At 43.1% G+C, this 13,101-nt stretch overlaps 1 protein-coding gene across 2 annotated transcripts in view; it reads left to right on the top strand.

Annotated features, from left to right (window-relative positions):
- The first annotated feature begins 7,895 nt into the window (after positions 1-7,895).
- GLRB (glycine receptor beta) overlaps positions 7,896-13,101 on the top strand; it is a 205,677-nt gene continuing 200,471 nt past the window's right edge. For both annotated transcript variants that reach the window (XM_030192686.1, XM_030192685.1), the window contains exon 1: positions 7,896-7,952. The gene's annotated coding sequence lies outside the window, so the exon portion shown is untranslated. The remainder of the gene's footprint in view (positions 7,953-13,101) is intronic.

Here is a 13,101-nt window from a genome sequence, read left to right as displayed (position 1 = left end):
AGCTTTACCGAGTTATATTCCATAATGTTAAGGGGCTTAACCTGCCCTACAAGCAGAGTCTGATGTTTAAGGAACTCCGGCATCTGAGGGGTGATGTTTGTTTAGTACAAGAAACTCACCTCTGAAAGTTGTCTGAGAAATTGGTACAAAATCAGAATTACCTACTTACTCTGTGGGCTTCGAATAAGCAAGTACAAAAAATGGGAGGGGTGGGGAATTTTGTTTGCTAAGGGACTGTGGGTTGCTAAGGGATGATGAGGGATGATTCCTTTCAGTTGTTGCTAGTATTAATGGAAGGGTGATCATCGTGGTTAATCTGTATGCCTCTAATGTAGGTCAGGGTGCTTTTTTGGATCATTATTTAAAGGAAATCCTGCATTGTCAGGAGGGGAAAGGGGACTTGCTAGTGGGGGGAGACTTCAGATTAATGTTGATCCCTAGATTGGATAATACGGGTGGGGGGGAGCATATAGTAAAACAGACAGGAAGGCTTCCATAGATTCCATAAGAAGCTCAATGTTGTGGATAGTTGGAGAGAATCCAATCTTATGTCACGTAATTACACCATTTACTCACCCGTGCATCATACTTATTCTAGGTTTGATTATATTTTTATGTTCCACTCAATGTGGAAACTCAAACGCTTGAAACAATTCTTCTCGAGGGAAACATTTCGCAGCCTAATACAATCAATGGTACTAAGCCACGTAGACTACTGCAACGGAATTTATGCAGGATGCAAAGAAGAAACCTTAAAGAAACTCCAGACTGCTCAAAACACGGCAGCTAGGCTAATATTTGGAAAAACGCGATTTGAAAGCGCAAAACCCCTTCGTGAAAAACTATATTGGCTTCCAATCAAAGAACGCATTGCCTTCAAAATCTGCACCCTGGTTCACAAAATTATCTACGGTGAAGCCCCGGGATACATGACAGGCCTGATCTACTTACCAACTAGAAACACATCAGAATCAACACGAACTTATCTAAACCTACATTACCCAAGCTGCAAAGGACTTAAATACAAATCAACTTACGCATCCAGCTTTTCCTACTTAAGCACACAACTGTGGAACGCAATACCAAAAGCCTTAAAAACGACATACGACCCACCTAAACTTCCGGAAATCACTAAAACCTAACTTGTTCAAAAAGGCATACCCCATCGATCCAACTTAAATGCTTGATCCCTGCAACACAACATAACTAAAGTACGTAATGGACAAAACCCAACTATTCTCTTAGACGATTCTCTAATGTGGCTGTGCCACATGAACTTTATCTTATCACTACATCACTATATTTGTTCTCACCAGAGTCTGCAAACACCTCTCCAGAACTATGTAAGCCACACTGAGCCTACAAATAGGTAGGAAAATGTGGGATACAAATGTAACAAATAAATAAAATAAAATGGATAGGGCTCTTTTTGCTTCCTATCAACATTCGAACCAAGTGATCTCCTCTATAGTTGATCATGCCCCTATTTGGGTGTAGGTGTGGGAGGACAGTGGTATTTATTTATTTATTTATTAAATTTGTATCCCGTGCTTTCCCGCTCATCGCAGGCTCAATGCGGCTTACATAGTAACAAGAGAATACAATCTGTAGTATCAGAATCAACAAAGGAGGTATGTGGTAGGACAAATGAACAAGGGGTAAATGGGATAAAAGAGATATGAGTGAAAGGATAGGGATAGGTAAGGAAGTGGAGCGATGAAGAAGAGGTAGGGGAAGACCATGGAGGGTAAAAGATTGGTAGGAGGTAATTTCTGAGTCATTGTTGTTAATGATTAGATGAACCGGTAAATGGATGGGTTGCTTATGTTTGCTTATGGTAGGTCAAGTTGTTCGGGTAAATCTGTTTGAATAGATGGGTTTTCAATAGTTTCCTAAAGGGAAGATATTCACTAGTTGATCGAATGTATCTGGGTAGAGCAATACACTCTACTGGCGTTTGAATAATAGCCTTTTGGATGATCTGCGAACTTCCAAAAAAGTGAAGCGACTCTTAGCTGAATACTTGGCCTTCAATGATGTTGAGGAGATAATGCCTGAGGCTCTGTGGGAGGGTCTAAAGGCCATCATGTGAGGGTATTTGATTGCTATAGCAGCCCAGAAGAAACACCTGAGGCATTCTCAGTAAAAGGAGTTGTGACGCTTCCTTCATACTTTACGAAGTCCAACACAAGGCTAGACTGAAGGACTGTGGCTCATATCAACACCTGGAAGGAGTCAGGGGGCAATTGAGAGCGCTAGGAAAGGAGCAGTTGAAGTATTCTGTAGGGCTATTTCCCTGTGAGCCTCACTCTGCTGCTCTTAGCCTGTGTATACAACTATGTCAAGATGGAGTCTGTGAACTAAGACCCTGCACTTCAGTGACCAAGCAGATTCAACTTTCTGTTTGTGGCAGAGCTCTGCTTGTGGTAAATAACTGGCAGGTCTGAAAAAAAACTCAAGGATATGCAGTGGGCTACCTGACCCTTGCACCTCCCTGATGAGCTACAGGGGGTAAGGCCATGGTGCCAGCGAGTCTGATGAGAGACAGGAATGCATACCACAATGTAACATCTGGAAGATCAAAAAAAGGTTTTTCTTGCTCAGGGAAGGAGCTGGACAAGATCCTGATTGGTTGCTGTCTGGTCACCTGGGAATCAGGGGCCAGAGAGCGAAAACCAGAAAGAGAAGTACAAAGAGGACAGACAGAAGAAGAAAGAAAAGAAGAATTTGTCTGGTTCTACTGGAAGAAGGGTAGCTGAAAAGAAGACCAGCGAGACCTGAAGTAGTCCACAACCTTGTGAACTGACCATCTGAAGAAAGTACCTGTTGGTTCAGCTCTACCGGCCAGAGAGACTGTAATCCTGCATGCTGCAGAGAGCCTGTGTTGTTTCTTAAGACGGGGACTCGCTGTGGAAAACAGCAGGAGTCTAAAGGGAAAATCCTGTGTCCACTTCATCTGAGAGACCACCTAGAGTCGGCTCGGTGAGGATTACAGAGATTTATTTCCTATAGTCGGGAATTAGCTAGCGGGTTCTTACCTCAGCAAAGGCGGGTTAGTCAGAACTTTGTGATCAGGAAGATGTGCTGCTAACTGTATTACTTCATGACCTAGTCAGTATTACTAATCAGGATTGTGTAATAACCTAGTAACCAGTGATATCAGTGTTTTAGTTAGACAATACATTCTACAGTTGCTTATCAGCATAAGGGAGCTACAATTGTACAGCTGAGCTGTAGTGTAGGGTGTATTATTCTATTTTCTTACCTATATAATAAATTAATATATTTCAAAGCAGTGACTTTACTTTTATTCCAGTTCTAACAGAAGAAAAGTTCTGGTGTAGGCCCAGAACAGCCAGGTTCCTTTATAATATATAACCCCTGGACAGAGCTAGGAAGTTGGTTTAGCCAGACTCCTGTAAACGGAACCTGGGAATTACTCATTGGGTAGCTTTGCCCAGAAGAGTTATTCATCCTATAAATGCTTACAATTCTATTTACTACGTAAGCCACTTTGAACCTGCTATGTGTGGGGAAAGCGCGGGCTACAAATGTAATTAATAATAATCTATATAAATAAAATCCCCCTCAGACATTCTGAATCCCCCTCAGACGTTCTGAAGCTCACCTCTCTCCAACTGTGGCTCCTGACCTAGGCTATTCGGACTCCCGCACTCAGCCACGCCCATCTGCGCCCTAGGCCACGCCCCATCTGGACATAAAAAGCACTCTCAACGTTCCATTGACCACTGACGTCAATGAAGCCAGTTCGTTTGTTCGAAGCTCTGTAGCAGCAGATGTGGGCCCCGCCCTCGCATCAAACGTAATGACGTTCAGGGCGGAGCACATTCAAGGAGCCAATCAGTAGCCGAAAGCAGGAGAGAGGCCAGGTTCACACTCTCGCACAGGACGAAGAGGGAGGGCGGCAACACGGCGAGCAAATGGCTGCGGCGAGTGTCCAATGTGGAGGAGGCGGGTGAGGGCTTGGGGTCGAGGACCACTGGCGACTCGGAAGCGGGCGGGCGGGGGGGGGGGGGGAGGAGGAGGAAACACCACTAGCTACGACTCCAGCGCAGCCGTCATCCCATTCACTGAAAACAAAAGAAGCAAACCTATGACATGCTTCAGGACGTTTAATACACAGGAGTGGAAGTGACCCAAGCAAGTGTACAGTAAGCAAGGAAGCCCATTGGTTAATCTCTGTTTCAACTCCCCAACGCAGCCATCATTGCTATACACTCACAAACAAGCAAACCTAGGAGCTGTTGCTTCACATTGTCGTTTTTAAATTGAGGACAAAAGGAGAGGGGAGGACACAGACAGACCCTGCAGCTGGGAGGGGGGACCCTGCAACTGGGAGAAAGGGACGGGGGAACCCCCCTGGAACTGGGAGGGAGGGGGGAATCCCCCCTGCAACTGCAACTGGGAGACAGACCGGGGGGGGGGGGAGACCCTGGCACATACTCTCTTTATCACACACACACTCGCACCCAGTCTCACTCTCCCTCTGTCACACACACACACACACGCGCGCACATTCACTCTCTCTCACACACTCACTCTCTCAAACATACACACTCTGAGGAAAACTTTGCTAGCGCCCGTTTCATTTCTGTACGAAACGGGCCTTTTTTACTAGTAATAACAATAAATTGCAAATTGTGAGGCAGCAGTATTTTGAATTTAATAATAAAGTAAGCACGCTACTGGCTCATAGACTGCGCTTACAACGTACCAGGAATAATATGCTTAATCTTAAGGGGGAGGGGGTAAGGAGATCTTGGAGGACAATTTGATTAGAGTAACTTTGTTGAGTTTTTCAAGAATTCGTATACAACGGAATCTGAAGCTGCTGGGGAGAACATGGACACTTACTTAGCATGTGTACAGCTGGGGCCCTATTTCAGTGGTGGCGGTGAAGCATGCTCTCCAGTCCATGAAGCCAGGAAAACACCCTGATTTGGACTCTTCGGTGTCCTTTTATAAGCAGTATCAACATCTGTTACTGCACCCCTTATTACAATTGTTTAATTCTCTGGGTGATGGGTCCAAGCTTCCCTATTTTATGCATCTGGCTGGGGTGACACAGATGCACATGGAGGGTAAGGACCCAGCAAACTGTGGTTTGTACAGACCCATTTCACTTTTGGGTGTTAATACCAAAATTCTAACAAGGGTTCTGGCAGACTGAGGTATGGAGTATGTGCCGGGGATAGTTCATCCCGATCAGTCGGGGATTGTGAAGGGCTGTCAAACAGCTAATAATATTTGTAGAGTTTTGAATATTATGGATAGGACAAAGACCACCCAGCAATGTGCTTGTTTTATAGAAGCCGAGAAGGCATTTGATAGGGTGTCCTGGTCCTTTTTATTTCATATGTTGGGATGAATGGGATTGGGCTCCCTGGTTTCAGAGATGGGTTAGGTTAATCTATTCCTATCCGCTAGCCTGTGTGAAGGTAAATGGGAGATATTCGGATCCCTTTCAGCTTTATCGGGGTATTAGACAGGGGAGCCCCCTGTAGCCCCTGTCTAATATATTGGCAATAGAACCTGTAGAACAGCAGGTTTGCACTCATGATTAGATTCAGGGGGTCCGAATCCATGATAAGGCTCATAAGATCGGTCTACTCGTGGATGATATCTTGTTTACATTAACCAACCTCAGTGTTTCTTTGGCAAGGGTTATGCCAGAATTGGAGGCCTATGGGAGAGTGTCTGGTTTCTGAATGAATATGGGGAAATCGGAGATATTAAATATCGCTCTTCCTCAGGCACAGGTTGCCCTTTCCAATGGATTACCACCTTTATTTGTTACCTGTGGGAAAGAGAAGGCAAATCTTTATGATTTAAATTATAGGTCCTTGTTGCAGAAGTGAAGATGATGGTGCTCCCTCGCTTGTTGTATTTTTTTTTCTCCACACTGCCCATTTGTGATCTGCAGAGATTGCAACAGTTATTCTCTTGATTTATATGGATGAATTGTGCAGCCGTGTGTTGCACGGAGGGTGCTACGGTTGGGACGCAGGGATGGGGGCTTGGTGGTCTCGAATATTCAGAAATATTATCGAGCAGCACAGTTGCGGACTATTTTAGTATGACAAGCTCAGGACGTGAAGCAGTGGGTGAAGCTGGCACAAGAGGGGGTTGCAGATTCTGCATTAATGCATTTTCCCTTGCAGCCCAGAGGGAGTCGGTTGGGATTGGGAGGGGGAGTCCACAATGGAAGTTGACTTTACGAATTTGGCAGGGGATGCAGGATAAGCTATGGGGGGTGGGGGGGGGCAAGCATTATTCCTGGTACACTATGCTTAAAGGGAACATGGAATTCTGCCCTAGGAGGGACCACAAAATATTTCACAGGTGGGAGGAGAGAGGGTTTGTATGTGTGGGTCAATTTTGGAATAACACACAAGTGTGTGGGGCGGGGGGGGGGGGAATTTTGAGATGAGAGTGGAGGAGTTACCTAGTGGTTAGTGCAGTGGACTTTGATCCTGGGGAACTGGGTTTCATTCCCACTGCTGCTCCTTGTGACTCTGGGCAAGTCACTTAACCCTCCATTGTCCCAGGTACAAATAAGAACTTGTATGTACTATGTAAACCGCTTTGAATGTAGTTGCAAAAACCACAGAAAGGCAGTATATCAAGTCCCATTCCCATATGAGCCATAGGTATGGCTTGACACCCAAGGATCTGTATTTGCAGGTGTGGCATTACCTTTGCCACCCATGCATGGTTAAGGATTTATAGCAAGGGATGACTGCTTATGAAATATTCCTGGGCCCTATGGTGGAAAAAAGGATGCTATTTCACAAATATATCAGTGCTTGAATATTAGGGAGCAACAGAAAGTTTGATATATGGAGGTTTGAGAAGTTGATTTGGGGAGGGTTTTAAGTATACCGGAATAGTATAGGAGGAAGTATTGCAGCGTACTCAGGGTTTGGATGTATCTACTTTGTGGAGAATGGGTACAAGGTCCTATTTCAATGGTACTACACCCCAGTTTTCTTGCAAAAATGTATAACTTGAGTCTGATCTTTGTTGGCGGGGGTGTGGGGAACGGGAAACATATTTGCACATGTGGTGGCATTGCTTGGCCCTTGGGACTTTTTGGGTATGGGTGTTTGTTATGTTATCCCAAATTTATCATAAAGAGCTGCAGCTTTTGATGGAGATTATGAGTCTTCCTGGGCCAGGAAAATACTTAGTGTACCTGCAAGTAACTCAGTTTGATCTACTACTGAAACAGTTGTGAGCAAAATCTAAATAAATAAATAAAAATAAATATTGAATAGATGGGTGCTGGCTCTGGAAGAGACTGAAGATTCTCTACCTCCCCCCCCCCCCCCCCCCCATAGTCGGAGGCATCTATCGAGTCAGGATCGGCACCTGGCCGATTAAATGACTGCTAATCAGCTATCTGCCAATATTCAGCACACTGTACACCACGCAGAATAGCAGATACAAGTTATATATTTTGAAAATAAATACATAGACAAACTTTATTAGTCACATAAAAAAAATCTGAGGGCGAAAAATAAGGGCTAGATTTACTCCTTGGGATCCGGTACTGTGAGTGAACTGGACTTTTGGTTCATCTGATTATTTTACGTTCTTACACGAACGTTATCCGCTGAACCTCATCCCAAGCAAACAGCATCCTTTTGACAATCGTTTCTTCTTCTCACGTGCACTGCCTGTTCGACCGCACGAGCCGCTGTACCCTCGACTTTGCGTCGTCGGCCAGCTGCCGGAGTCTTTGATCTTTAGCGTAGAAGAGACGTATTACGTGTGATTGCGGCTGCACGTTTGGTTCGTCCGGCGCGGCGGCGCAGCGCAGCCAAGGGAGAGATTGCGGCGTAGCCATTTACAATAACAACCGCAGTTGGTTGTGCTTGCCTCGCGCACCTGTCGTCGTCGCTGTCATCGTTGAGGAGGTGGTAGCCGTGGTAAGATTAAAAGTAATGATGAGCATGACAGGCAGTTTTATTGTGAGAGGTGGTGCTGCTTACCTGTCCCGATTTCTCCTCTCCCATAGTAGCAACTGGCTAGGGATGAAGTAGCTGGAGGAGAGTCAGAGTTGCCTGTGCTAGTTATGAGCAGAGCTCTAGTGAGAGAAGGATGCCAAGGTGTCTGTAGAATTAGGGTGACCGTTGACTGGCAGCTCCAATCCTTCACTTTTCTCTCTGACCGGGTTTCTTCTGCTCAGCAACACAGCTGAGAGGAAAAGGGCCCCTGCGCGGTTAGGGTGCGCGCGCGGGACCACCTCTGTGTCTCGCGCTGCTCTGATGGAATGTGATGCGCTTTTTCATGGCGAGGAAGAGGCTTCTGTGCACGACAACAAATATTCCCACGCTTGTTAACAGTGGGAAGAATAGACGTGTAACTAAATGCACTTGCTTGATTTTCTTCTGTATTGCCTATGGGGCCGGTGTACTATAAGTTCATTAATTGAAAGTTCTTAGGAGACTAAGAGGCATATTTTCAAAGCACTTAGCCTTCCAAAGTTCCATAGAAACCTATGGAACTTTGGAAGGCTAAGTGCTTTGAAAATATGCCTCTAAGGAAGTAATGGCAGTGAAGATTTTTATATCAGTGATTCAATGTTTGCATCTCTTCTTGACTATTGTGATTCATTGTACTTTTTTTTTTTTTTTACCAGCTTGTGTTATACAATCTTTGCAGGTAGTTCAGAATGCTACAGCCTGATTATTTATGTGGATTTACCAGATTGATGATGATATACTGAGTCTATATGATTACATTGCCTGCCTGTGAAATATTTATTTATACTTTCTACAACGCAAAATATTGAGATGTATTTACAAGGCTGTCAGTAATGACGTTCAAGAGACTTTACGTATTCTTTGTCCATCACACATGCTGTGATCCTTTAATTATTGTCGGGCATTCCATCTTTTTGCCGTGTTAGGCTGGAAGAATATAGATTGAGCATGTTTTAAGTGGTAGTATGAAGCTTGTGGAACTCACATGTATGGAACTGCAGAGTACTGGTAACTTTTTTTTTTTTTTTTTTTGTTCCAAAAGAAGTTACAACATAGTATATAGAAACATGACTGCAGATAAGGGCCAAATGGCCCATCCAGTCTGCCCATCCTCAGTGACCACTAACTCCTCCTTTTCCTAAGAGATCCCTGGTGCCTGTCCCACGCTTTTTTAAATTCTGAAACAGCCCTTCCTCTGTGACCTCCACCGGGAGGCCATTCCATGCATCCACAAGCCTTTCTGTGAAAGAGTATTTTATTAGATTCCTCTTAAGCCTGTTTCCTCTTAACTTTATCCTATGCTTTCTGATTCCAGAGTTTTCCTTCATTTGAAAAAGGTTCACCTCCTATACGTTAATGAAACTGAGGAACTTAAATGTCTCTATCAAATCCCCCTCTCTCCCGCCTCTCTTTCAGTGTATACATGTTGAGGTTCATAAGCTTGGCCCTATATGTTTTATGATGGAGATCGCTGACCAGTTTTGTAGCCACCCTCTAGACTGACTCCATCCTGTTTATATCTTTTTGTAGGTGCGGTCTCCAGAATTGTACATATTACTCTAAATGGGGCCTCACCAGAGACTTATACAAGGGCACTATCACCTCTTTTTTTTTTTTCTGCTGGTCATAAGTACATAAGTACATAAGTAGTGCCATACTTATGACCATCACTCTCCTTGTGCATTAGAGCATTCTTCTGGCTTTGACTGTCACCTTGTCTACCTGTTTGGCCACCTTAAGATCATCAGACACAGTCACCCCCAATTCTCACTCTTCTTTCATACACAGAAGCACTTCTTCCCCTATATTGTACCGTTCCCTTGGATTTTGTAACCCAAGTGCATGACCTTGAATTTCTTAGCATTAAATCTTAGTTGCCAGTTTTTGGACCATTCTTCAGGCTTCGTTAGATCCTTCCTCATGCAATCCACACCCTATTACAGAGTTTGGTGTCATCCGCATAGAGATAAACCTTTACCAGACAGTCCTTCTGCAATATCACTCACAAAGATGTTAAAAAGAGCCAGCCCAAGAACTGATCCCAGTGGTACACCCCTGATAACATGTTTAGGGGGGGCTTTTTAAAGATAATATTAACAGATGGCATTATGTATGAAGAGTATAGTTTGAATACCAAGGACCCTGTTTACTAAGCCATGTTACAGGCACGTTAGTGTTTTTAACGCGTGTTAACCATGTACGTGCATTAACAGTGTACGTGCATACAATATCCTTATAGGCGCCTACACAGCGTGCGCGCTAATTGTAGACGCGTTAACACTAACGCACGTTAGTAAACAGGGCCCTAACTTTATTCTGTGGATTTTATATTGTCTGAATATTATATTTTGTATGTTTTTACTGTAAACCCCCACTAGTACATTGGATAGAGTGGGATATAAATGTTTAAAAAAAATAAAAATTAATGGTAGCACAATCAATCAGTTTATGGAGAGATGAGCATTTGAGGACCTGTGACTGAGTGAACACTTGTCCTTGAAAGCTCATGCCTCCATAAGCTGGTTAGTCTATAACAGGGGTGAGTAACCTACTACTATTACTTGTCACTTCTATAGCGCTACAAGGCATATGCAGCGCTGTACACCAAACATGAAAAGACAGCCCCTGCTCAAAGAGCTTACAATCTAAATAGGACAAGCAAACAGAACAACTAAGAGGCAAGGGAATAAAAGGGTATAGAGCAAGTGAGTAGTGGTTAGGAGTCAAAAGCAGCGGTAAAGAGGTGGGCTTTTAGCCTGGATTTGAAAACGGCCAAAGATGGGGATAGACGTACAGTCTATTCCAGGCGTGAGGTGCAGCGTGATAAAAGGAATGGAGTCTGGAATTAGCAGTAGAGGAGAAGGGAACACACGAGAGATTTAGCCACAGAACGGAGTACCCAAGGGGCAGTCTATTGAATTTTATGTGGCCTGCAAGACCATGGGAAATATATATAGAAAACATCATTAACCAGAATTTTGATGATTTTAAGTACATTTTTTTGCAAATATTTTCAGAATAGCCACTTTTAACAGTTTGCTTCCATTGTTTTTGGTTGTCTTCAGCCGGTTTTGTTTATATATGGTGCTGTGTACATTTAATAGCACTATAGAAATGATAGATAGTAATAGTTCTACCTGGAGGAAGTCCACATAACTAAGGATCAGCAGGTTCTCTATATAATTAGTCATGGTTATGTTGTGCAGTTGAGCCAAGGAGATTAGATTGAGATAGGAGATGGCATCAGCCTATCTAGCCCATTATGTGGGCTGAAGCCACAGTTTTAGTTCACTCAAAACAATAGCAAACACTATTGAAAACAATAGCCAAAAGATTATTAGAAATAATGGAATGCCTATGCATGGTCCATCTGTAAAAAGTCGTTTTTCCAGTTGGATAGATACTGCCTTAAAAGGTGGAGGATACAAGATTTTTGTTTTTGCTTATTTATTTGAAAGCTTCCTCTATTTATCTATCTGTCAGTAAAATAGCTTAAAAATTGTTGTAGCTGGTAGAAACAGCAGTAATAAAGTCTGTATTTTGTGCTCATTTTTCTGCACTGTTCTATACAATACAGTAATGCATGGCCAAATTTAAGTGAGGCTATTAGGTTCATCTTAACTGTTATAATCTACCTTGAGAAGCCTGGTGTTATAAAGATGGAATACATTGAGGCATATTTTCAAAGCACTTAGCCTTCCAAAGTTCCATAGAAACCTATGGAACTTTGGAAGGCTAAGTGCTTTGAAAATATGCCTCATTGTAATTAAATGGAAGAAATATTAAACACTCCTTTCATTGGGGAACATGGAATTACATCTTTACCTCATCTGTTTTGTAGAAGTTTACATTTTAGATACACAAATGGATTATTCTGTTTTGAGCATGTTTCAGAGACAAGTGGGTTTTGGGCTCATTTTCAAAATAGAAAAATGTCTAAAAAGTGGCATAAAGCAGTATTTGGATGTTTTTCTCACAAAAACGTCCAAATCAGTATTTTCAAAACCAATTTTTAGACGTTGTTCTTTGAAGTCTGTCAGAAGTGCATCCAAATTTCAAGGGGGCATGTCAGGGTTGTGTTCAGGGCGGGACTTGGATGTTCCTGAGACTTAGCCGTTCAGCCATAATGGAAGAAAACAAAAACATCTAGGACTAAAACTAAGACATTTTGAGCTAGACTGGTTTTTATAATGATTAAGTCACAAAAAGGTGCTCTAAATAACCAGATGACTACTGGAGGGAATCAGGGATGACCTCCCCTTATTCCCCCAGTGGTCACTGACCTCCCTTCCACCCCCCCAAAAATGTGATGAAAAACATTACTTGCCAGCCTCAGATGTTATACTCAGGTCCATTAGAACAGCTTGCAGGTTCCTGGAGTAGTCTAGTGGTGGGTGCAGTGCACTGCAGACAGGTGGACCCAGGCTTCTACCTCCCCCTGCCTGTTATACTTGTGGAGGAAACTGTGAGCCCTCCAAAACTCACCAGAAACTCACTGTACCCACATATAGGTGCCCCCTTCACCTGTAAGGGCTATGGTAGTATTGTACAGTTGGGGGTAGTGGGTTTTGTGGGGGTTCAGCAGACAAGGTAAGGGATCAGTGGTCAGATGTGTACCTGGGAGCATTTTATGAAGTCCACTGCAATGCCCCCAAGGGGTGCCGTATTGCTTTCCTGAGATGTGAGGGGGACCAGTGTACTAAAAATGCTGGCTCTTCCTACATCCCAATGGCTTGATTTTGTGCGTTTTGCACTTGGACTTTTTTTTCCCCAACAATGGACCAAAAAATAAAACATCCAAATTACAAAGTCTGTCTTTTGTTTACAAAAATAGATATTTTACTTTTTTGAAAATGACCTTCTTTGCTATTCAGATTTTGGACATTTTTTTGCAAAATGTTCAAAGTTGGACTTAGACGTAATATCGAAAATGCCCCTCTTTGTAAGTCAAAATAAAAATAAATATTTTGTTTCATGCAGATATCTCATTTGTTTAACATAACTAAATGGGCTATAAGCCCCTAATGCAGGCCATTGGTTTTCTTATATTTTGTTCTTGTAATGACTTATACTGCGCCAAAACTGAAAACTC

The sequence above is a fragment of the Microcaecilia unicolor genome, chromosome 2 (genome assembly GCF_901765095.1).
Source record: "Microcaecilia unicolor chromosome 2, aMicUni1.1, whole genome shotgun sequence".
Taxonomy (NCBI): domain Eukaryota; kingdom Metazoa; phylum Chordata; class Amphibia; order Gymnophiona; family Siphonopidae; genus Microcaecilia; species Microcaecilia unicolor.
This window is presented reverse-complemented; position numbering and strand designations above follow the sequence as displayed.